General features: G+C 25.8%; 1 protein-coding gene across 1 annotated transcript in view; it reads right to left on the bottom strand.

Annotated features, from left to right (window-relative positions):
- The window catches only part of LOC111027300 (rap guanine nucleotide exchange factor 4), a 193,633-nt gene that overhangs the window by 165,294 nt on the left and 400 nt on the right, over positions 1 to 27,939 (bottom strand). The window lies entirely within an intron of this gene.

Genomic DNA, 27,939 nt, shown 5'->3' with positions numbered 1-27,939 from the left:
GAGACGGTTTTGTAGGTTCGAGGCTACAATAAGTAACTAGGTCTCTATAGACTGAGTTACTAGCATTGTCATCGGTATTGTCGGCCATGGTTGAGTTAATTGTGGGTGGTTGATCGAAAGCATACATACTATATGTATATAATATCAATAATAGGGAGATGTACTACACCATGTGGAACCTCAGCGGTCCAGAATAAATATTAGTTAAGTACATCAGAAAAAGAAGATCCGCAACGAATTTATAATGAGCGATTGGCTAACAAGCTAAGTATGGTTTTATTAGAAGGTAGTATTCAGGGGAATGAAATAGTATTATATGATATAACTGCAAGTCGTATATTATATTTGTCTACCATATTATTTCCAGACAAGGGTGGATACAATTAATGGACTATGAGGACGGAAATACCTTGGAAACTATTCCAGAGACATATTTCTCGTTCGTTAGTTAATTTGTAGAAAAAGGCGCGTAGTAGTAATAACATTATCAGCCAAATGAATATTGGCTGTATTTCATGTATTATGTGGTTCATCGATAGATATTTTTTAAGTACGTAATTCGTATACAGCCTCACGCCGACTTTTTCATTTCTAAATCCATTGCCTACTCGGAATTTCCAGAAGTACATATCCAGAGGGAGTCTCTATTAAGGACGTGTTGAATTGACACGCGCATCTCGAACCCATTTTGAGCGTAAGATTCGTCTGGTCGTTGCACCATGATCACGCACGCAGGTCGTAATAACGGCTATAAAACAACGATGTACAGGTACACAGGCTGTGTGTACAACGACTACTCTCACCCGGCACGTATTTACATCAGCGAAGGCTCTCTAGGAAAACAACACGACGTCATGATAACAATCGATGAAAGCCCTGAGCCACTCGCACATAATCCTTCGAGCCACGTTGTAATGAAACCTCGTAATACCTATTGCCAGCCGTCACCTCAACACACTACTATAGAACACTACACCTAACGTTGCGGTGATTTTTTTTACCACTGAACAGCAATAGTTTTCCCAGTAAATGTATGCATTTCTTAAAACATTTTTTTTAATGTTATAATTTTGAACTATGTAGTTGTTGATACGCGACATTCATATTATGTATGTATTAAAATATATATTATGTGTCTAAATATTTTACCACTTTTATCGTTAAAAATTATGAATATGTATACATGCACAAATAAATCATTGTAAAGATACTAAAAACGGTTATGAAAGAATTCTTGAAAGAATCGGGTAGATCAGTCTCTATTTTCTAGTTTAAGATTTGTACAATATTTAGGTACATTATATTGTAAGTAATTAGTGATTACTTTAATTTATATTAGGAAAGAAAAGGTAATACATTTTAATTCGGAAGGTTAAACTAATTTTTCCAACCAAAACCCATGTAAATGGATTAAAGGTATAAAATAGGTAGAATAAAATTATCATATTTTTAAAAATTGCATTGTGTATAGAAATTGACAGTTTAAGTGATAGTAGAAAGTACTTTCAAGTATACGATAAATATTTTAAGATTTCAATTTTAAATAACAACAATTGACGAAAAATCATTATTACCAAATATTACTGTAAGTTTCAACAAAATCCATTATAATTATAGGTTCCTACGTATCTTCGTTAATACATTAATTCATAAATAGATAACTATTAATAAAGGCTAATATTTGGTCCATAATAATTATATCGGCTTATAAATTAAGTGAAACTGATCCCAAAACGATAAGATTATAACCATAATATTGATCGATGTTTAATTGTTTAAAACTTAAAATATCAAATAACGATTATAAAATATAGTATTTATCAATTTAAATTACTCAAAGCTTAAGCTTATACATAATGATAACAACTGTACTATAATTTAATGTTTAATTTGTAAATTATATCAAGGATAAAAAATTTAGGAACAAATACAAATTAATAAATATAAACATCGGAGAAACAACCATTACAGTAAGTAGTAATCTACTCAATGTCGAAATTCATTCGAAACCTACTATATTATACAGCATAGAAAAACTTGTGATTTTCTTAGCTGAGAGGAAAAAATTGAACCTTATTCAATTTGTTTTTGGTGGTAACTGGTTGCTGTTATTTTGTAATGCAAAATATTTTTAAAAAACAATCGAAAAGATATGTTAGGTTATTTTAGGTGATAAGTGGCGATTTAAAATTCAGTTTGTTTGGTTGCCATGGTTATTACTGTAACGGTAAAAAAAATCGATCAAAAAAAATGTTGGATCGAGCTCAAAATCATATTAAAACTGTGGCATAACATAACATTGATAACTGTGAATTAATGCTGTAAGAACCGATTTATACATTTGTGTCACCACTTTATTAAATCATATTTTAAGACAAAGAAATATTATGACTTTTGAAATGTACCTTTCAACACTAATTGCATGGTAAGGTTTGAATAGCAAACGACGTGATTTAAAATTAATTCTTTAATTATGTCTTTCGTAACTAACTTTGTAACTTTAAGGATAATACTTTAGCTCAGTTTATAATTTACTTGGAATCACTTCATATTCAACTTTTAAAAACATTTTGCACATATTAATTTCTTAATATTTAAATAAGCTCTGAATCAATTTCAGTTTTCTTTTTCTTATTTCTATTTTTTTATTTTTAGAACATGTATTTTACTAACTATCCATGATCCATTAAAAATTTGAGATAGATTTATCATTACTTATTCGATTTATTCAATTATACGAGAGTTATTATACATCCTTTAAAATAAATATTAATTTTGTTCGATATCATATTGTATCTAGGTAGGAAAGATGGAAAGATTTCTTATGAAAGATGCTTCCTGAATCAAGTTTACTTTTGCTATAGTAAGAAGCTTAAACGTCTAAAAATATACTTTCAGTATAATTTAAAAGCTAATCGTTAAATGTAACTTAGTATCATCATGCTTAACATCATGGCATCATACTTCTAGTTTTGTCCATCATATTATAAAGATTATTAAATAATTATGATTACTTTTTCAGTGTGATTTTATTTTAATTACAAGCGTTTACTAAATTGCTCGTACATATTTGCGACATTTATAAATTAGATAAGATAATTTATATTTAAAAACGATAGAGTACTAATTATAATTGTTACATAATATGAAGAAAATTATAAACTAATTTAACTTAATTAATCAATTTAACGCCCAAACAATCACTACCTGTTTAAAAATATCAAATTCACTTATAAAATTAGAAGAATACTGTTTCAGAGGACAAAACATATGACGATAGAACAAAGTACCTACATTGTTGTGGTTTTTTGTTTTCTTTGAAGAAATTTGAACATCAATTTGAAGATTTAGGGTCTTGTAACACGTGACTAGTTGTCAGTGGTATTTTATATTTGAACTTCAGATTTTCTAACAATGAGTATAGTATGTCAAGTGAGATAGGAGAAAGTTGTTGTTAATGTCCAAAGGATTCATATTTCATTGAGTGACGTGGCGAGGGTGTACTTATAGTTAGTCTTAAGCAGGTACCTATACGGCTATACATATACTATAAAGTTTAATCATATTTTTAAAATGTCTCAAATTAAAATTGTTGAATGTGTATGCATTTACTTTTAATATAAATACATAGATATAAGATATGATGTTTCGATCCCCAGAATCATTATGCAAAATAGTTTATATTATTTAAAATGAAGAAAAAAGTAGTAATATTGTACTCGTAGTTAAGATTATTAACAAAATAATACAAAATAAATATATTTAATGAAATAATTTTCAATAATATTCATTACTGTTTTTAATACCTACCTCTTTTATAATAAGAACACAAAACAAATACGATGTGATGAAAGAAAGCTAATATATTTAAATGATTAATACTTAATTCAATTCACTTACATATTGTTTTGCCGTTTTTAAATTTGAAAAATTATATATAAAAACCTGAAAAGGTGCTCAATGCTCAGCTGTATAATAGTGTCATGTGTACCTTTTCATTGAGTATCAATTATTCAGAAAAGTTCTGGTGTTTCGTATCAACCTCTGCAATAATGGCCGAAAGTTGAGACACGTAAATCGTTAATGTGTGCATAAAATATCACATATGTTCATACATATATAGACTATAATACTATAGTAGTATATACCTCAAATAATTGGAATCAAAGACGACCTGTCTAAAATTCAAATAAGATCAAATAGTTCAAACACTATTTAGAATACCTAGGTATGGTTAAAAATAGTCAAAAAAATATCATTTATAAATCGAAATGCTTGTATATAAGTAGTACTATTCTTATTGGGCAGGAGGAAAAATCTAAGAGAAAATAATTGTTATCTTCTACACCAATTGTAAAACTCTGGAAGAATCATTTTGGGCAACTTTTAAAAGTTCCATCAACAAACACTGTTTTCATTGTGCTGAATATCTCTAAATTATGTGAACAAATAAAAATTATTAATATTATAAGATTATCCACTGTACATATACGTATCTTGTAACAGTGAGTTGTATACTGATAAACTGATAAGTAATTTTATTCGGGAACCAAATCGAACAGTTGTATACTGGAAAACATTTTTTTCGGGAACCAAATCGTACTCTTTAATTTACTCAGAAACCAATTTCACGTTTGCCTTTGCAGTTGTTGTATATTTTTCATATTTATTGCAGCTTAATAAGCGTACCTGTACTGACTCACGTGGACACATGGGTACCTGGTCATTGAATCGTGGATTACGTTGACAGCAGTGACACACGTACCTACAGATGACCCAATGCCGTCAACAACGCGTCACGATATATGTCTATACATATATTTATGTGTAATCATACAGACGAACTTGCAAATAAAAAATCTTTACGGGGACAATAATGTATTTATAAACGTTACACGTACCACGTAAAGTTTTTACAGGGATAACGAAGTGCGAGTTATTTCGGCAATCGCACGACGGCGTCGTACCTAAATGGAGTAACTTTTGTAGCGACCAAAGTAAATATGCACGTCTGTTTTCGCATAAAAGTTGCAGATAAGCACAGACTTCGTTTAGAACCCCACGGTGTCGGAAGATACCACGACAATATGCGCACAAATGCAACGTCGTTTAATATATTAAGTAACAGCTGGTAATTTTTTTATTTTTTACTCCTGAGTATAAATACAAATGTACATCAAATTTTTTTACAAGAAAAAGTGTTAAAGACTGAATAAATGATCTGCTCCAAAACCTGATTACAAAAAAAAAACACACACCGTCACTCCGCTCTATTACATATATACCTAGTTATTTATTAGGCATTTATGTATTATTATCGAACGGCTGTTTTGTAATAATATCCTTTATGAATCATTCAATTATAAATTGCATAATTAATTTTAAACATGCACCTAGACCTATTAGGTACTTCGGTAGATGCAGATGGAAGTATTTTTTCATTCGAAACTTATTATCAGATCGATGGAGTCACCCCCTTTGCTGTATAGCTGTTTTAACAAGCCTATTTGTGTGATGTAATAAGTGCACGGGCGAGGACAAATATACCCTAGTCCATATTAGTCCATACCATACTACTCAGGGTCCATACTAGTCCGTACTATAATTTTTAATATAATATTTTGATCAACGATAATATATTATTGATTTGTCAAAATAATAATACGAGTACCATGAATCAATTAGGTACAAACATGTTACCTCAAATTGAAATAAGTATATTTTTCAAATATATTTGTTAAAATAATATATGAAGTAACCTACCTATCTATATAAATTATAAAGGGCAATATATCGATATGAACGTGGTTGAGAATTATAGACTAAAAAACTACTTGATCAATTTTAACAAAAAAATACAGAGATTGTTTATTGGTATAACAGAAAAGTTTAGAGAGCAGCTTAAACTACATTCAATAGGTGATACCAAAGAAACTTTTTTATACACTTATGACGATTATATGCCAAATATATACTATAACAAGTGCCGCATTTTAAAATTGTTCATTTTCACGAGTGAAGGTACACCTAAACCGATTATATCACGAAGTTATTATGCTTAAACCGAAATACACCAAGCGTTGTATAATTGTACATCCAATCCGCTGCAAACAAATTGCTCACCTCGGTCAGATTTGTCCACAAGCCGTGATATACTAATACAGACATGCCCCTGAGCTGAGGTACACTAAAAATTAAAATAAACCTTGTGTCGCATATTATAATTGTTCATTTTTCACTCGCTTGTGTAAATTATTTTTTATTTTTGATCATTTTTAAAGTGTTTAATGCGTTCTTTGCATCTCTGTGGATGAGACACAAATTATCAAACTTTATTCAAAATCCCAACTCAATCGTAAGCCATTATAGCAGATTATGGTTTAAACTTTAAAATGTGTAATTTGACAGTATTGTCTCGTGGTATTACTTTAGAAATTCTCAACAGCTACATCATAAACTTTTATCATGACTAAACGGTTGAAGAGAATTTGATGTCGATAACATGGCTTTTGGATTTACGGCTCATTAAATCCTACAGACCAAATTGAGTTTGAGCTTAAACGTGTATCAGGATTGAACGGGAGTAAACAAAAAGGAGTTTCCACAAATCAAGATGAGTATACAGTGTGCACATGTTGTGGCTATTGTGGGTCGTACAACATGTTGGGCTATTTTAATGGGGACCCCGTCGGGTCGTTGTCAATGGTAACGGTGAAAAATGCATGACTTCAGGGAAAAGCGGGCATATACATTTACAATACAGAACAAAGTTAGCGGGTATATTTGTATGTATCACTTTCTGTTTTAGAAACAATGACAACTGGATTCCCCAAAAAAAAAAATTTTCATTTAATAGTATAAAGGTTAGGTTAGGTCATCTACTATTCATTAATATATATTTCATGAAAATATGGTACAAATATAATACAACATTTTTCGCAGGTAGTTATAGATTGTACTTAGCTCTACATTTAATTAATATGAATATAAATAGTGTTTGAAATTATTTTAGCTTTTTATCAACATTTTACTGAAAATAATTAAAAAGTAAAAATCTGTTTTACTCGCAAATTAATTGTCTTACAGCTATAATAAGCATATAATAAAATTTGAAAATTCAATGACAAAATACTTTATCTAGAATTTTACATTTTTCCTGCATGGCATAAAATATTACTATGACACGTGTTAACTTTGTTTTAAATGTATTCAATATAAATGAAAATCATTATATTTAAACGGTTGTAGATAATTAATACGAAAATATGAGATATGAGAATACTAAAATAATAGTAAAGGTGAATTAGTATCTGAAAATAATAAAATATTAAGAGATTAGTTGATAAAACTAAGGTTTAATCTAAGGGAGATGAGAGATTTAAAATTATCTAAGAAAAAGAACAAAGAAACAACATTCGCGTTTCAAAAGTGTAATAAACACAATAGTTTAAAGAGTTTACAAACAATTTAACAAATTTATTTTTCTTAAGTTTTTCATTATTTAATTTCAAAAACGACTGAGAATGTTTTAATTCTGAAATTTACTATCAGTGTCCAATTACCTACGAATATATATTTATATAAGATGGGTATAAGAGATTATACACATATATCTAGAATTTTTCAAATACATCAGTGCCATAAAATATTATTTCAAAGAATAAATCAAGAATACCTAAAGAACAACCAAGAATACTAGTTTTGTTTTACTAGTAGTAATTATAATAAAAATATAATAAACACTGTTTCATAAAACTTTTAAACGTCAACAACTACTAAAAACCATCAAAAATTAATTACCCGCATTAAACAAGATAAAAATAATATACGTTTAGGAAGATGACTATCAACAAAAATCAATCGTCAAATCCTAAAATTCTATATAAAAACATATATATATATATATATATATATACCCACATAGAAGCTGACATATTATGATACATTTTCCAATGTATTTATCTTAGTCTACAATCAGAAAATTACATTTCTCATTCAGTATACTTTATCATAAGAAATGTATCAAATTTGACTTGTCGTCTGGTAAACATGGTTTAAATTCAGTTCCATACAAAATAAATATAAATAAAATATGCATGTATATCTATTATCTAAACTCAATTCAATTAAGAATACCTAAAAGTTGTCCAGCCTTTTACTTTTTTAGTGTAAATAATCAAGTATAATATTCGAGATACGAAAAACATAAGTAATTATCATAACCTATGTCCTATAATTTATATACGGTTTAAATGCATTATTTTCAATAACTTCTTTATTTTCAATTCGATAAGATAAATGTAAAGTTTTTTTTCATTACACACCATTTTTATTCAATTGTTTGCCTAGAATATGTGGTTATATATGTAATAAATTATGTTTAGGTAATGCATATTTGATTTCACAACCCCGTAAGTAAATACTGCAGTCTAAAAACGCACTACTTTGCTGTACAGTAGGTGTAATGGATGTAATAATTTTAAACTCAATCATAAATCATTGTAAACGATGAAAAATAATTCTAAACTGATATGTCTAACTTTTTGGTAATAATCAATATCACCAAACAAATATTTCAATAATAATATTAAAAAAGGTGTCTTAAGGTCTGGTGTCTGTTGATTTGCTACTTGTATGTCAGATTTAACTTACTGTACTTTAGGCTACGCCCGTATTTATTAAAATAAAATAAAATGTCGTCACTTAGTTATCTAGCTGTACTCACTAATTTGCAATCAATCACACTTCAGAATGAGTAGTAACTCATTATACCTATTTTGTAACTGAAATTTATTTCTGAAATTGCATTACATTTACAACGTTTTAAACACATACAAGTATGATGATATTTACTTAATTGAATATATATAATTTCTAAATTATGATTATCTATGTGAAATTAAATAAATTATTCACAATTTAAAAATATAATTGATATTAATATGTTCTACAATACCTAGTAAACTAATAAATAAAAGGCATTAATTAAATACCAACAATATTTCTATTAATTGCAAGAACAATACAAATATTATTTTAAATACTTTTTTTTAAATTTATGAATCACATAACTTCTTACCTACCTTTTTGAATCAAATTATTTTCCCTCATATCTCAACGTTATTAAATATTAAAATTAATTAACCAAACCAGAATAATACCTCTATTTGAAAACCCTGAACTGACAAAATGTATTTGTTTATTATTCTATAATTAATAATAATATTAGCTGATAAAATGCAGTAATATCGATTGTTTTCCTGTAACATATCATAAATTCAGATCACAGAAGAGTGAGAAATATTGTTTTGTATGCCATCAATGGATTTAAGCTAGTTTTCGGATATAATAAAAGGAATATGCCTCAAAATTGCTTTGTATATTTTTCATCACGTATAGGTACATACATATTTTTATCGTTATCGTAGTCATCTTAACCATGTGTAGTAGGTATACTACACTAAATATTACTATACGAGTAGGTACAGAACGTGAGTTATTCAGAGCACGTAAGGCGCGTGCCATACTTATTCTCGTAGAAAACTAATGCAGCCAGAGAAGCTGCATTCTCATAATACAATCCACGACAACAATTTAATCTAGCATGGAGAGTCTGGAGAGAAAACACTATAGGAAGAAAAAGGAAACTGAAAATACGTCATGAACAGGGTTTAAGACTTAAAGCAATTACTTATCCGTATTGGGTGATAAAACACGGAGAATTTGGATATGAAATTGTATTTGTAAATTTGACTACGTCAAACGTATATTTATGACATTTTTTACATTTTTCCGGATTATTCATGGATAAATTGTCGAATATAAAATAATTTGAACTTTCATTGACAGAATTAAAATATGGTATATACAGATATACTATATACATTATACACATTACACATATATACCATATAGGCCTTAAATATACGTGATTAAATTTTTTATACATTTTAGATCCATCTTTCTGTTGAAAACAACTTCTAGGGAAAATAAAATCTTTAATTCATATCCAATTAATAACACTTCCTCACGTTTGGATAAGCATTACATTATAAACTCTGATATCTTATCAGAATTTTTTTTTTATTTTTGATCTTAACGAAACGTTTAAAAATATATATTTTTTGTGGTGTTTACTAAGCACTATCTAGGTAATTAAAACCAAATAATAATTTTTAATGTTTTTAATTAAGGCTTTGTGAGTATTATTTGAGATGCATTCATCCTATAATAAAGTTTTTGTTCAAAGTTTATAATTGATAGTGAATAATATGGATAAATAGGTTCGATAAAGATGTGGTTACAGAGTTAACTTTTAATACTCTCGCATACCTGCCAACTAAACTAGAGGCTTCAAACAAGATTTTCAGACATTCTTTCAACACATAATAAACTCTAATACATCGTGAATGAATATTATATACTTATATCTCATTTTACATAATCGTGAATAATATTTACATTTAGATATAAAACCTTATTTCAGGGGAAATGGGCAGGTTTTCAATCATAATTGAATTTATTTTCCAGAGTTTTCCCTAATCTGATACATTTTATAAAATGATAAACCATAATAATATATTTTGAAATATTTTTAATGAAAATTCAAAGAAGAGTAAGCAATTTTTTTAACCTTTACAGTGTTCAATAAAGACTATAAGTGTTTATCATTAGATTAAAACCAACAATGAAGTACGGCGTGGGAATAATTTGCAATGGGACTTGAAGTTTTGTATTAAAAAATGCCGACTCTTACGTCAGTATTACACTGATGTAATTATTATAGTATTTTTAGATTTTGATCAAATGATATTGGTATTGCAATAATAAAAAATTATATTTTTATATGATTAGCATTAAGAAACTGTAGAAGTTGCTCTGCTGTATAGTATAGTTTTCAACTTTCAAGTATACGAACCTCGTCATTGAGTAAATCACTGTAATTTATGTTTTAATTATTTTAATGAGCAAGAATATAAAAATTGTATCCAGACTAAAAAAAAATAAATCAATAAAAAATCACACAACAAAGTAAACCTAATACATTCATTGTTCTGTTCAGAATCTAAAACATAGAAACTCACGGGGAACATGGAAATAAAATAATAGTTTTATTATGGATGGATCTTATAATTTACCTACGCAATAATTTACTATAATATTATAAAATGCATGTTCAATTGTGTGGATGTTTTAAACATAAAATATCAAACAATTCAATTGTATTTATTTAATAGGTACCTATTTCAAAATATTATGAACGACTAATGATTATGAATTTATAAGTACCAATTTAAATGTATACAAAGTATGAATTATAAATTAAATCTTCAATTGTTATTTAGAATTTCTTGCCTTGATGGATATTTACAATGAATATATTAATAATATGTACAACGAAAACTAGCATTATATACCAGTAAATTCCTTTATCCTAATTGAATTATTATCTTTTCAACACTGTTTAATATTAATCATGTTGTAACTTGCAGCTATGATTTAGAAATATAGTTGAACATTTTCAGAAAATATGTATACCTAATTTAATTAATTTTCTGTATCTTAACTCTTATGATATCTCATAATTAAAAATAAATGAATGGATTGCATATGCGTACCAGTAAAATTAAATTGTTTTATCTCATTTATTGTTTGGAATTAAAATAAAAATTATCATATAAATACATAACATCATTATGTTGAAATTAATTATTGAAATTCTGTTGTTCTTTTTTTGTAACACATTGTTATTGTGTGTACCACACAGCTACTCGCACCTTTCATAATGTCAACTATATTTATCTCATCATATGCATAGATTATAAAGAGATACACGTATTATAACAAGATGTATTTCAATGTGTATTTACATGCTTATATAAATTTACATTTATCCATTGGTACATTTTAACCATTTTTAACGGTTGTCAAAATTTAAATGTATAAGTGGGTTTGAATTTATTTTTTGGTAAACTGTACATATCCGACCATAAAGTATTTATAAAGTACTGTGATTAGGAATAAACGCTTAAGCTTTCTATCTCCTCTTGCATCTTAATTTGTGTGATAAGTTTCAAAAAGTCTATACATGGTGTAAACTTGTAATTTTCGGGAAAATGTTCGTTAGGATATTTTCACGGTGCGTACATTTTCAGTTAGCATAACTCATAAGTATGCAACCCCTTAATGAACATAAAGTTAGGCAAGGAGAGTCACAAGTATAGACTTGTAAGGGAATTGAGAAAACAAACTAACAAAACGAGCTATATGGTAGAAACAATATTTCTACCTTCCAATACCTATTTAGTTATAGTTTTATATTAGTTGTTTCACTTTTTCTAATAAATTAATTTTGTTTGAAACTTTATACTCTGGTATAGCTAACTGAAATCATTGGTTATAAGTACAATTTCTACTAGTATTATCAAATATATTCTAATATACTTCACTGAAAGCAAAACGTATACGAAATGTCGGAGAAATACATATAGGCTTACATACATGCTTGTATCCCAATCCCACTTAGTGGGGAAACCATCTAACCATCGGTACGACAGCGCTCCCAGTGTTAATCTGTCTTCAAAATACTACATGAGAGCTTGAGTGGAGGACTTCGCGATAGATTGGATATCCCTTTGTATTTACCCCTAATGAATATATATGTATTTATATATATATGTAAATTTGCAGCAATTATTGAATAAATATTTTGCAAAATAAACCTGAGTAAGACGAGTAGGTATATGTTGAAAATAAGACAGGTTTGTCGTCAAAGCAGAAGATAAATATAACAGCCTCTATTTTTTGTTGATTGCTGACACAAAGTAGTCAGAAATTGTATGTGTCCGTACAGGACTATAGAAGCTTGTGCTAATCAATATAATACATATATATAACTACACACGTATTTGGTATGATAAAGTTCCATTGTTTGCCTTAGAAATACAATAATATGTAAGTTTTTCCTGGAAGCAAGTCCGAGAAAGATACTGAAGTGTCAAGCCTTGAATCGATTAATCTTTAAATCAAAAAATATCCTACATAAAATCAAGTAACTACTAGGTAATTTGTTTATAGTTGATAAGTATAATATTTTATACGCATTATAAAAATAAAAATAAAATAACAACCAAACTTTCAATGTGATGAAATATGAAAGTTTTTACAAATAAAAATATTAAAGGCCATTTGTTCTCATTAAACAGATATGGAAGTGGTTCAAAAGGGAGGCAAAGCACTCCGTGTCACTGTATCATCTCAATCTAAAATGAAAAATCGTACTATTTGGTCTAAAAAATAAAAACAGGAATATATAGTACAGTTATAAATAATAATATAAATAGTTGTGTAGTATAAAGATAAATAAATTAAATAAGTAATAATACGGCTATTGTAATTTTGTTTCACAATAAAGGATAATCTAGTCACTGTTTATAAATATTTACATGCCAACCATTATAATATAAAGTTAAAGAATAATACGTGTATTAATGTAATATTAGACGTTAGTATCACGAGTGAAATAAATATGCTTAATTAAAGTGCTTGAACAGATACAGAGAGAAGGGCACAGGAGCAATACCCTATAAATGCCAAATATGATAAAATATTTTTTAATTGCTATTATTTACTTATATATTGATGAGCAAATAAATAATTTTCAAATGGAAGGTTGAAACTATGTTACTTTAAGTCCCCCGCCCATCAAATAAATACACTGGATTTGGATTTCGTTAAAATTTGAACTTAAAATATCTATGAAAAAAACTGTGTTTCTACTATACTTTTTTAGATATTTGGAAATGAATAAAATGATGATGATAAAATTTCAAAAATTTCAAAAAGAGTTTTCAAGTAGTTTACTTACATTTAAAAATTCCAAATCAGATTTTGAATAACTGTATTGTTGAAAAAAACAAGTTAGGAAAGCACAATCCGCATTCCGCATGAATGCTAAAGTCTCGGTTTCTAAATGTATTTTAATACGACGCAATAAAACATAACTTAACATAAAATGTATTCAAAGTACTGACTAGTATTTAACCAGGGCCAATGAATAAATATCTCAATATCAAAAATCTTAACTATGCACTGTTAACCAATAATGGACGAATGGACAAGCCGGTGATAGATGTTCTATACTAAAATGTATTAACCTAAAAACGGGGATATAATAGGTGTTCTAAACGTATGTATAGAAACCAAAAATGAAGTAAACACTAAACATACTTAGTGAATCATCATTATGTATTTTTTTTATAATTCTTATACATTTTAGTGAAGAATATTTACTATTGGAATGTGCTTTAAAAAGACTTTCATTAGTCATTACATAATATGTGAATGTGTCACAAAATAGATTACATTAAATGTATTCTGTGCGTATCTATATACAAAAAAAATGTGAAACAAATAATTTGTTGTGGCAATTATTTCCTGTAAATATATTTGTTGAAAAAATGCGTAAAAACAACATATTGTGCGTAATAATTGTATTAATAAAATACGTACCTTAGAAATAAGAACCTAGGTGATCTGTCTTTTGAACAGACCAGTTTCGTTGAAACTAAACCTTACTAACATAATTAAATCTCCAATGAGTGACTACATATGGTATTAACAAATAGGTTATAGTGATTTATTTTAACTTAGACATTTTGGAGGATAGATAGAACATACAAGATGACAAATAGTATTATAAAATTGCCTTAACGTTTTGAACAACACAACACAAAAATCATAATAAAAAATATATATCAAAATGATAAAAGTTGTCAGATAAATTATAATATTGCTTAATCATAAAAATGGATACAACAAATTACATTAGATATTTCCCTTATAAGTTTCATTATATAATCATTGATATTATATTCATCTTCTTAAATAAATAAATATACACAAAAACCTAAATACGTATTTTGAACATTAAAATATCCAGATGATGAATTCAATTTTTATTTTATTTCCTTTATTTCTTTATTTACATAAAAAAATGATTTAAAATGCCAGAAAATGCAATTATTTACTAAATGACATTTGTTACAGTCTGTTTGTATTTGAACACTTTATAAGATGAATTTAAAAATTTGATATGAAGGAATAATTGTATTTATTTACCACAAAACCTGTATACACATGTACATATTTAATGTATACGAATGTATATTAATCACCCATTAAAAAAATATTAAGTAATTAAAATTAATTTTAAGACAAAAATATTTTTATTTTTTTGTATTATAATTTATCTACAATTATATTGTAAAATAAATGTAATCATCCAAGTTTTAAGTATTACAACAATAAATTTTCTAGTGAGTGACATATGACAACATACATCTTTAACTCAGAATAGCTTTAAAAAGATTAAAGTAATTACAGGCAAAATTATAACGTATAGAATTATAAAACGATGGATAATTAATAATAAGCTTGACAAATATCTCAGGACATTCCCTTGTTAGATTTCAAGGATACTGACATAATAAACTATTATTTTTTGTTTTCATATAACTCACATACACGGATGCCAATAATATTATCATTGTTGGGATTATTATAGTCAATACATTCTACATTTGTATTTGAAATAGGTACCTATGCGGCTACGCGTATAATTTATACAATAATAACATGCAATATGTATCTATGAATCAAAAATAACAAAAAAGGAAAACATTTTTACATTAAAAAGAAAATTCGAACAAAATAAAAATATCGTAATTATATTTTGTTTAAGCATATTGAAAACTCATAAAATGCAGGTTATACTTTTAATTCCAGAATTTGTTTGATTTTATATTTAACATCATAAATTCTTGCATCAACAATTAAAGCGTTTAAATAACCAACAACAATATTATATGTTTAAACTATTGCATTATGATTCTATTGCATTAACAACTAGCCAATAGATTTAAGTAAGTACCTATTATACAACTTATTATACATAAATAATAAAATGGTTATACATATTTTAGATAGCATCATTAAAAAATATGTAGGTATATATTATTATTTATATGGCATAATATCTGTAAAACATTAATAACTGGCGATGAGTAATGTATGAAAAATTATGAAATTATTATACATATTCAGCCAAGGGAACTATTTAATATAATACAGTGGGACATACAGACGTATTTTTATACAACTCGCTGCTCGCTATTCAAACGATCGTTTAGCTTTTTGAGTCTTGGATTTTTTTAGCCTTGGCCGCTCGTTTAGATATTATAGACATCGTAACAACTATTACCAGAGAGCCAATTACATCGGCAGAAATTACTGAACCGTAGCTTCCTCGAAGCCGGATCCCAAAATTAAACTCATAACTCGATAATGGGTATAGTCAACACTTCCACAGTTCCACACCGTAGTAAGCAAAATATGATGAAGAATAACTATTAAACTAGGAAAACAGATATTAAACCTGGTAAAATGAATCAATTATATTTTATAATAATAATTATTATTATAAAGTAGAGCATCTTTTTTAACGATAAAACCTAATTGGAACTATATTGAAATTTGTCATCTCTACTCTATTATAAAATAATAATGATATGTTTTGATGAATATTTCGTTTTGAGTATAAATTATTTTCATACAAATGTACCTATTGATTTATTATTAGTTTTTTTTACATATCTATTATCTATGTTATTAAATAAGACAAAATATTGTACTGTTATGAATATACATTAAAAAAAAAAGTTAACTGCACTCCAAACCATGAAAAATGTGTTAATTACATAGTACATACTATATATAATACTAAAGTATTAGGTATTGGATGCCTAATATATTATGTATGTATATATAATAAATAATATAGTGTTGGATCAGCATATTATTATTTACCTACACATTTTATGAATAGAGCCAGATTCAAAATTTAATTCAAACTCAGACTATCGAAATATGTCGAAAACTATACGATAATACTCGTGATTAATATTTGTAAACCCAATGGCCCATGTTGCAGAGGGTCTTATACCAATAAAAAAAACTATTAAATTTTATTATTACACCAGGGTTATATAATATATAGAAACATACTCTAATTTAATTTTTCAAGTCGACAGAAATACAAAATATAGGTAATTAGAATATTAAAATACATTAAAATTGTATTTTTTGATGTACCATATTATATTATATACTAAACAATACCTAATACTGTTATTATATTATTTATTATTCAATATTAGTTTAAACTATTGGATACTATTCTATCACCAAATTTACTATATTATATGCTAAGATTTCTAACATCTACTTTTATTTTTATTCTTTTTAAATAAAAAATTCAGATGTTATTTTATAGCTGCGTCATAAATTAAATATTATACTCGAAACTTTTGATATTTTACATATTCCATATTACTCTGGTCCAAAAGAAATCTATAAACGTCCCGTCTATATTTTACATATTCCATATCGTCTTATTTATATTTTTGAATAATTAATATACATAACATTTAATGATGTCCCTTATATTTAAATGTTATAATTTTCATTTAACTTCTGAGTTTTGGTCATATCATCGGTAACATGCTTAAGTTCCTACAAAACTATTTATATTATTTTGTTTTATCATTTGTTATTTGTTTATTATATAATATAAAAAGTAGATAATGCTTCAAGGCAGAGTATGACTTAGTTTGATTTTATAGATTTGTCATGCATTACACGACTATACGACATACGCATATTCTTTTCTATGGTTAGTTGTTCTGAAAATTCTTATCAATAATATACATACCTAGCTATTTAAAATCATTAATTTGATCATAATATGAGTGTCGTTTGTTTATAAATACCTATTATAAAAGCGTGTAAAACATTTTTTAATTGTGTGTGTAATGTTAACATATTTAACAATTTTAAATTAAAAATAATACAGTTAAATTATTAGGATTTTTAACTTTAGACAGTTATTGATTTATAACTAAATCGTCATTGTTCATTGTTCATTGTTTTTTAATTGTTTAACTAATTTGTAAATAAAATATATTAAATGAAGCATAATTAATATTATACAACTTCAAACTATTAGCATAGGAACTACCTGCATGAAGAATATTTCAAATATAATTAAGTGAATAACATGGTTTATTTTTAATGAATGTGTACGTTTGGTCTTTACCCTTTGTTAATGAATAGGTTTACATTAACAGTATATTAAACATGTTCTACTTCCTCGTATCATTTTTTTATACTATTACTGTACGCAGAAGTGCTCATACAACAATACAAAAACATGAAACTTTTAAAATAACTATATTTAACTACTTGTTTCAAAAAAATTAAAATAGGTAGGTAGATACCTACATAAATATAACTTACAGTATTAAATATCAACTTCTAGGTATTTTTCTAATACGCCCATTTCACTCCTATTTTATAGCATTATAATATTATAACTATATATCACAAACCATGTATTATAAATATTATATATTTTAATATTTATATTGTATACCAATAAAATAATTTTTTCTTATATTCTAAACGGAGCGGAGAATGTATTTGTTACACAGTAAGATTTTTTTGTCTGTCCGTCACTTATTGGAGCTGTAAACATATTTGTGGGATTTTCAAAAAAATAAAAAATAATTTAAAGGTACCTATACATTCCTAAATGAGGCTGTCATACCCTCCCAAACACCCTTTTATAAATGCCAATGCAATACCATATTACTTAAAGAAAAATGAATAACTATTAAATGTATAATAAAATATCCTTCGAAATATTATAGTCTAATAGACCACCTTCTATCAGAATCTGTTCTTGCACCTATGCAAGGATTCATAGTAATAAATGATACATACTTAACAGCAGAGTGAATTTGTAATATCAATTCACTTATACCAATGCTTCATTTTTATCGAAACTTGACATTAAAAAATATATTACACGTTAGAAAAAATCTATCACCGAACCAGCTATTATGCGCTTACAACAATATACATTTTCTATAGAAAAAATGGAATAAAAGTTTGAATAATTTGTATAAAAAAATAATATTATATTAAATTTAAAACTAAAATTATGTAATTTTTAATAGCTACCTTTCTGTATAAATGATTCAATAATATATAAGCACACCACATCATCACTTTATATGTCTATTGTTTTGTTTTCAAATACAAAAGTAAATTATAAGTAGATTAAATACTTTTTAATGATTTAATAAAATATTCAAGATAATTGTTTTTAAATACAAAAATTTAAATTACAATATAACAATATAATATAATTATGAGTGTATACCATCTAGGTACCCTATACTAAGTACTAACTGATATAAGATTTTTTTATAAGCAATATAACATATGATAAAAACGGTAAAGTAGCAAAAGGTATCCTGTGAAATGCGTGATGCACTAATTCATTACAACTCCGCTCAAGGCTCAACTAAACGTTCTTAGAAAAATAGTCTGCATTTTTCCCTAAAAGATATTTTTCGAAAAATGTACAATTGTAAATACCATCAAGTATTTAAAAATATTTCTTTAAAAATTGTGTGTTCAAGTGTTCTGTGTTCAAAGAATCACTCAGTATTTTATGTAAATTCAATTAATGAAGTTTCCGTAAAAATGAAAACATATATAAATATTAGTCAGGCTCGTAGTTACCCACAGGTGTGTTGGTCGTTATGAGTAAAACAAGTACAACAATATTGATCTGTTCACGGTTTGCCATGCCAACAATCCCTGGATAATAAAGGACCAAGTCATAAAATCCGATATAGAAGTATGTAGATTTTTTTCTGTACAAGTATTTATAAGATAAAAAAAATATATTTGTGCATATTGTTAAAAAATAAAAATAAATAAGTTTCCGAAATTTTAACTGAACATTTAATAATTTACCAATAAACAACGCATCACTAGTTTATTTCTTTCACATAAAGTAAACTAGTATTCATTTACTTATATAATATTCGACAATAGAATGATTTTAAATATTTAAATAGATACTTATTTTATAAGTTACAATTTTTCAAGTGTGAAAATTGACGAAAAAAGTACTTAAGTATTTACATACGAACATTAGGTGCATAAATCTGAACTTAACTTTTATTCACTAAACTCATAATATTATAAAAATGTACACTATTTAAGTGCCACTATTTAATTGTTTTTAATGCATAATATGGTGTATTTTTAATTAAATGTCCTTATTAAATGGTTGAATAATAATTTTGCGAATTTCACAAATTAATTATAAATTGTCGTTGTGTGAATAATAATTTTAATTTACTTATAAAATATGTTTAAAGTGATTTTGTGAATGTCGCTTGGACACGATTGTGTTTCCTTTCCGAAAAAATAGTGAATATTTTAACTTCTAATGTGTCAAGTTTTTAAAATTGTAATGTTTTCATTACTATCTATCTGCAGTGGATAATATTATACTTATGACGGTCATAAATTGTTTATCAGTTGAATACCAAAAGTTACTTACTGGAGATCTTAGTTTTTGTAAGAAAAATGCAAATGCCTAGTTTGAGATGTATGTAGAAATTGTATGGAAATAGGTTATAGAAGATAAATATGAAAGTAAGTATATTGTATAAAAATTTATTGAAAAATGTAGACACACAATATTTGTATTTATATCTTTCAGTAATACACCTGAAGTCCGTTACAAAGTTAAAAATATAATTTATAGTTCATATATTTTTTGTAATTTTAAGAATCAAAAATAATTTTTATCAATTCGTGTGAATCGATTTCATGTCAAGTGAATTTTTAACCGGAAACACATTATAAAGATAATCGCATAGACAGTTTTTTTAGCGGAAATGGATACGCCCAATTATAATAATAGCTTACATTTCAAGTTGTTTAACGGAAGACATTTATTAACCTGGTAGACACTAGATATAGTACACGGATGTTAACACCTCAACCCTCATTAAATGCTTATAAGTTATAGTTCGATGTATTTATCACTACACGATCTGCGTATCAGTTATATGTAAGTACCTATTTAATATTTCAATTTATTTACCAACGAGCAACTTATTTAAAACTAAATTTAATCAACAATTAAAAAAAAATATTTAGGTACCTACCTACCTACGATAGGCACGTAGTGTGTACCTATAAAAATTTATCATTAAGATATTATTCAAATCGATAAAAACACTTCAAAACTCATTCCATTATTTTGTTATTATTGCAAAAAAATTAATAATTAGATAAAATGGCAATTTTAAATTTAAGCAAAGTATTAATTTGTATGTATTTTTATAACAACGTGAAATTTCAAAAAGAACTAGACAATAAATGTGTTAACAATTAATAGAAGGTACCTGCTATAAAATATAATATATGTTTTTAACACTATTGAACATATTCAGTATACATTCACCCACCTATTCTTAAAATGACATAAATATGAAGTCTCAAACAATAAGTTAAATTGAAGTCTACTCAAAATAGTTTTTCAAATTATATGATCCATCACTTTTTACAAATGTTAAAGAATATTTTACACTTTCAAATAATATATCGGTAATGTAATAAATCTAAAATTATTCCAGCTGAGCGATCCACCAAAATAAGTTTATTCACTCGATATAATAGAAAATCGCATTTTATATACAATGAGAACGTTATATAATAATTGTTTTTATTACAGTTAATGTTTTAACGTATTGGGTTAGTCACTGATACTTGCGAATAAAATGAAATTGGTCACGCACTCATGCCATAAAAAAAATTGTTTCTTGAGTAATAACTAATTATTTATTTAGAGTTATACAACATATATTAAACCAATTTTTTATTTCTATAGAAATCGTTATCGTCGATATTTATATTTGTCTGAATTGTCAGTTATAGGTGGCTACTAACAAGACATAGATAAAACCCAGAAACAATTATAAAACGTTCTTTTTAACCATACTTTATGTCAAAAACAACTACTTCAATATTTATGTATCTACCTCCTTATCATATTTTCTAGATATTGTTAGTGTACAAAGAAAACAATTAAACTACATACTTTAAACTATATAGTTATTTATTAAATAACCTAAAAATTAAATAGATCGATTGTGGGATAAAGACATAGTAGGTACTTTTAAAGGATATAAAACTTGATAACTGTATTTTAGAATTTGGAAAATTAATAATTACGTATCACCAATTGAGTAAATAACTCAGACTTAAAAAATAAACAATGTTCGTTAATTTGTACCATGTACAGACTACTGATGCACAGTTATATTCGATTAGGTTAGGATAGGTTAGGTTAGAGTAAAAAAACTTCTAATTAATATCCAAATAATTAAATGAAAATAAACAGGTATTATGGGTGTTTGTCATATAATATTTATGAAAATTATTATACCAGATACAAATAAAATTTATTTATTCAAGTTAAAATTTATCAAAATCACGAAAATTCGCAAATAATTTTGTTGTTCAAAATATATTAAATGTAAAAAGTTAAGCTGTTATAGCTTGAAAATTTCATAAATGGTTTCCTAAAGATAAAACAACAATATTATAATGTGTGTATGCAATGTTTTTGCCAAAAATAAAATGAACCTTCACCATACTTAATACTTATTTTATTAAAAAATAAATTACTATAGGCAATACCTATAAATATAATATAATTATATAAAATATTATAGAATACAGGATGGCGTTTATAATAAAATATACTTAGCAATATTTGTAATACTTGTTAGGTTTAAATATTAAATATTCATGATAAAACTAGGTGTTTTGCTAAGGCTCATTTACAATTTTCAAAGTTAAAAAATGCACTAAAAAAATTGGTCAAACGAAAATAAGTTATAGATGCTTTTATGCTTATGGCTTTCAACAAAAAAACATCCAATAATATGGGTAGATTCTGATGAGGTTATCTCATTATTGAAAATTAAATCAAATTGCTAAACTGGGAGCTTATTAGCTCGTAAGTGTCAGATGTTCTGAGAATAAACTTTTTGAAATAATCATTTTAATTTGTTAGACGTCTAGCTATGCATTGCATTGCAGCTATACTAATTTAACTGCGAAATAATAACTTTTAAATAAATTTATGACTTGCACTGTATTTGCCACTTTATTATTTAATCCTAAGTATGAGATCAAATAATAATTGTTAATCGGTGAGTACTTACCAAAAAAACACTTTAAAAAAAATTGAGAGAGATTTTATTATATATTATTGATATAACATAAAATTAATTAAGATGGTATATTTTCCGGTATAAAAAGTACCAACAACCCACCTTTATATACATATTTTACGTATCAAAATAAATAAATCGAATTATAAATGTATATTACCTATTAATAAATATAGTTATAAATATCAAATAATAAAAACGTGTGTACCTAATATTTAAAGTTATTAACTTTAATTTATATAAAACAATAGGTAAATAATTTGAACAAAAATAAATAATTTCACTATACAATATTAGATAGAATTAAAAGTATATATATTTTAAGTATTATACTAAATTAATTTTGAATTTGTCTTTGGGATGAGTAAACACACGTGTTTGAAAATTAATGTTAAACATAAAATATAAAAATTGTAAGTATTCAATTAAAAATATGCTTACGACGCGATAGATTTGTAAATATTCATAATTTATTTCAATATTTCTGAAGTTAAAATTAAAATCTTAAAGATAATTGTTAAATAACAACGATACTATTATACAATAGGTAACAAAGAACCGAGCAAAGAACTAATAAAAAAAATTTATAAAAATATTATAACTGAAAATAAATAATGATATTTTTTTATTCCAAAATTAAATTGCGATAGAGATATACATATATAAGATAACAAACTTTAATATAAGTTGTGAAGGTATAGTACATTTTAAAGAATTATCTTTTAAACATTACTATTAAGATTACATGTCAACTAAAAAAATTTACTCTTATAAAATGTATATATTATTTTGTTTCAATACTCAAAATACATTACTAGATAAGTAAAATTAATTAATTTGATGTACATACAATTGAAAAATAAATTTCTCATTTCAAAAAAATATTAGTAAACTTCAATTAGAATAAACAGTATTGTAGATAATTGAATTAAAAATGTAATCGTTAGCATTTGAAAAATTTTTACACGTATATAAACAATTTGTTAATTAATACTTTCAGGATATTTTAAAACATTCTTAAATATATTGTATGATAATATCAATGTATCTGTATAACATAAGTAATATACATTCATAACACATTAACACACTATCTCAACAAAAATGTACATTGTAAATAGTGTTAACTGAATTTCCTATTAGTTTCATCGTTTTAAATTTTTTTTTTAGTGAAATGTTTTTCCAGTTAGACTGTTAAAAATGTATGATAAAATAATTTAATATTTGTGTCTTTATCATTTGGTGCTTTATAACCGCTTTATATCTTCATAACCTAAGTTGTTATAAAAATATATAATGCTTATGCACTTTAAGAACACATGCACATGTGTACGCACACATACTTATATGTAATACAATACCAATAATGAATTATTTATTATTTTTAACACGCGCAATTTCAGATTATGTTTGGGTGATGTCAGGGTATGTTTAATGTTTTTAAAATTGTAAATTGTAAATTTTGAATTTGTATTAAAAATATAAACATAAGAGTTAAAAAAATAAACACAATACCCACTCAAAGTCTACATTTTTTTATATTTGTATTTGGAAATAGCATTGTTTTTTTGTAATTCTAATCATTTACAAACGGTATCATTATGTGAAAAATTTGGAGGCAAAATTTTTTCTAGAGATATTTTCAACATAGGCATTCTTATCTTTACAATATAAAAACTGAAAATTTACTATAAATGAGTAAATTATATGCATTTTTGCAATTTTCAAGCGTTTTTTTTTTTAATTGTTTATAATATTAAAAACCAATAGATGTTTTTCTGCACTAAAAAATGTTGGTAATATGATTTGAGAACACAATCATGAAAAAACTTTAACAAATCTTAGGCGATGATACAATATGGAAAATTCCGTATAATGTGAAAAACTCACGTTTTGTTAGAATAAACAAACACGTATGAAAAAATAAAAAGAAAAGGTTACTGTGATTCTAAGAATATCCTAAGAATTGAAAATGTGAAAAATGCCTGACATTAGCTATAGAAGAAATCAAATGAAACAGACAACAATTACAATAGCTGGAAATACAGGACAAAATTGTACTTTAAAGAAATTTTATTGATGAAAAATGTAAGAAAACTACAAAAATCAACGAAAAATTACAAAAAATATAAATTGATGAATTTGTCGAAACTATTTAGTAACTCACTTCTTAATAATATGTCAACAGACTTTAATAGTAACTGTACAATATAGGTACCAATAGGTACAGTATAAATGTTATGTACAGACAGTTAGTAAAATACATTAAATACTATACCTAAACAATTTACATAATATTATAATATATTATTATATCATTAAATTTACTATCTGTAAATTATACTTTGTTTGAATAGATATTATATTTTATTTGAAAGATGAGTTGTTCACACATTGATAAATACCAATTAAAACAAAAAACATGTTTATCTTATGGATAAAAATATTTGTATGTGTACGTGTAAACATGGTTTAATAAAAAAAATGTTGAGTAAAATAAGGAAATGTTTTGGAACATTTTTTTTTTTAAATAACATAATTTATACGAGGTTTAAACACTATTATAAACTCTCATTTTAAATAACTGCAGTAAAACTATCCATAACAAATTCGATTTTGAGATAAAAGATCGAGGGAAAAAAATAATAACATGATACTGGAAAACCTATTCTTATAGTTTTCACGTAGTTCTATATAGGGTGCAAATAAATTGTTCAAATTTTTAAGACTTAGTTTTTAGTAAATAACAAATTATTAAGATAGTTTAATCGATATTCCATTCTCCCCAGCTATTTAAAATATACTTAATTATACATTTATACACCAAAATATAATTACGTTTCTGGTTAAACATACTAGTAAAAAATGAAAAAAGTGTAATAATATTATAAAAGTACGAGAAAAGGATTAAAACCTTTAAATTTTGTTGAAGTAAGAAAGCGAAGTGGCATCCATCAGTTTAAGCTTGAAAATTATAACTTGGTATAAGTAATAAACATCAAAATAAAATGTTGTATAATATTATAATTATTAGATTTACATACAAACTACACTTGAGGGGGATCAATCCACTTGATTTTTCTCGTATTCTTGTACAAATATATACGCGGTGCCATTGTAGCATTATGTATAGTCTTATTCTTATAGATAAAGCGAAACTTAGCACTGACCCCCTCGTATAATATAAGTGGAGAAGTCCTATACTTAGTCATACCTCAATAGTAAATAAACAAATATAAATCTATTTTCATCAAGTTTTAGGATTTCCATTACAATACGGCTCGTATAATATTAATAAACAGGTATTCGTCCATAATACGAATAACAATAGAGTCCAGATCTAAAAATTATACAAAACACTGTTTTGTTAGCCGTTTTAAATATAATAATTGTCATAATATTAATTCTCTAAAATCCAGGACTAAGGAATTAGTCCTCCAGGAAAACATTACAATAAGTAATAACCAATAATCCTTTAACCAATAAAAAAATATATTGAACAATTATTAATAAATATTAAATATATATATATACCTAAGTTATTAAATTATTTATTGATAAAATTAAAAAACATGAAAATGGTTACCGATGATAGGCGTTAAATAAATAATTTAATATGTATCATCAAACGTGTTCTAACATGTAATACGTTAAATCATTTAAAAAATGATACATAAAGAAAACCACATCAATACACTTAATAGAACATCAATCAAAATAATGTTAACATTTTCTGATAAACTGCTTACATACAACTTAAAAATATAAAAACGTTATTTTGATTTAATTTCCAAATTCCAATAAATATTTATATTTATTATTTATATTGAAAAAATGAGGTTGTTATCAGCATCTAGTCATGGTATACCAACCAAAACAAAGTTATTCTTAGTGTTTGAAGCTGAAATATCTTAGTAAATTCTTGTATTAACTAAGTGCAAAATTAATAATTATAATTATATTACTTATTAAAAATTGGGATTTTTGGGATAAGTTTGAAAAATGTTCCAATATTAATAGGTCAAATAATGCTATCAAATACTAATTACTGACGATAAAATCTAAACAATAATATATAACAGTTAAACCTTAAAATATTATTGTTTTTCATAAAAGCAGTGATAGTTATAGATGATACTCGAATTAGTGAAATTTTATCTTCATTTTTTTCAATGAAGGTAAGCAGAATAATACTAATTTTATTTTGAAAAATATTATAAGACGTAAACGTAATTGAGGTTATCGAGGACGTAACATATAATAAATATTTTTTAATTTTCAAATAATATGCATTACTTATTAACTAGATTTTTAACCTATATAAATATAAATAATAATTAATAATTAACAATACCTAGGCTTTAGTTTCATACAATTATTATGATTTGTCCATTGTATTATAGTCTAAACTTCTCCCAATCGTCTTCTCAATGAGTTGTACTTACAACTTAACTTAACTAGTACTTTACTTAACTAGATACTATACTTATAAAAATACTATACTAAAACCGTAATACCCCCTGGCCCCTGATGATTTAGTTTATTTACGGCATTGATACTTCGATAAGAAAGGCAAATCCAAAATATACGTTTTAATAAAAAAAAAAACAATTCTAAAAATGTGCCGATTACTTTTTTCAATAAAAGACTAAGCAAATTGGTAATAGCACATTCTTCGTTGCATAATATTATGTATATGGTATGCACAATACATACACATGTACATCATAATCATCTTAAGCCATGAAAGGTAGTTGTGTCAAAAGTACCT

The sequence above is a fragment of the Myzus persicae genome, unplaced genomic scaffold, assembly GCF_001856785.1.
Source record: "Myzus persicae strain clone G006 unplaced genomic scaffold, MPER_G0061.0, whole genome shotgun sequence".
NCBI lineage: Eukaryota > Metazoa > Arthropoda > Insecta > Hemiptera > Aphididae > Myzus > Myzus persicae.
The sequence above is the reverse complement of the archived record's forward strand: the minus strand, read 5'-3'. Positions and strand labels throughout refer to the sequence as shown.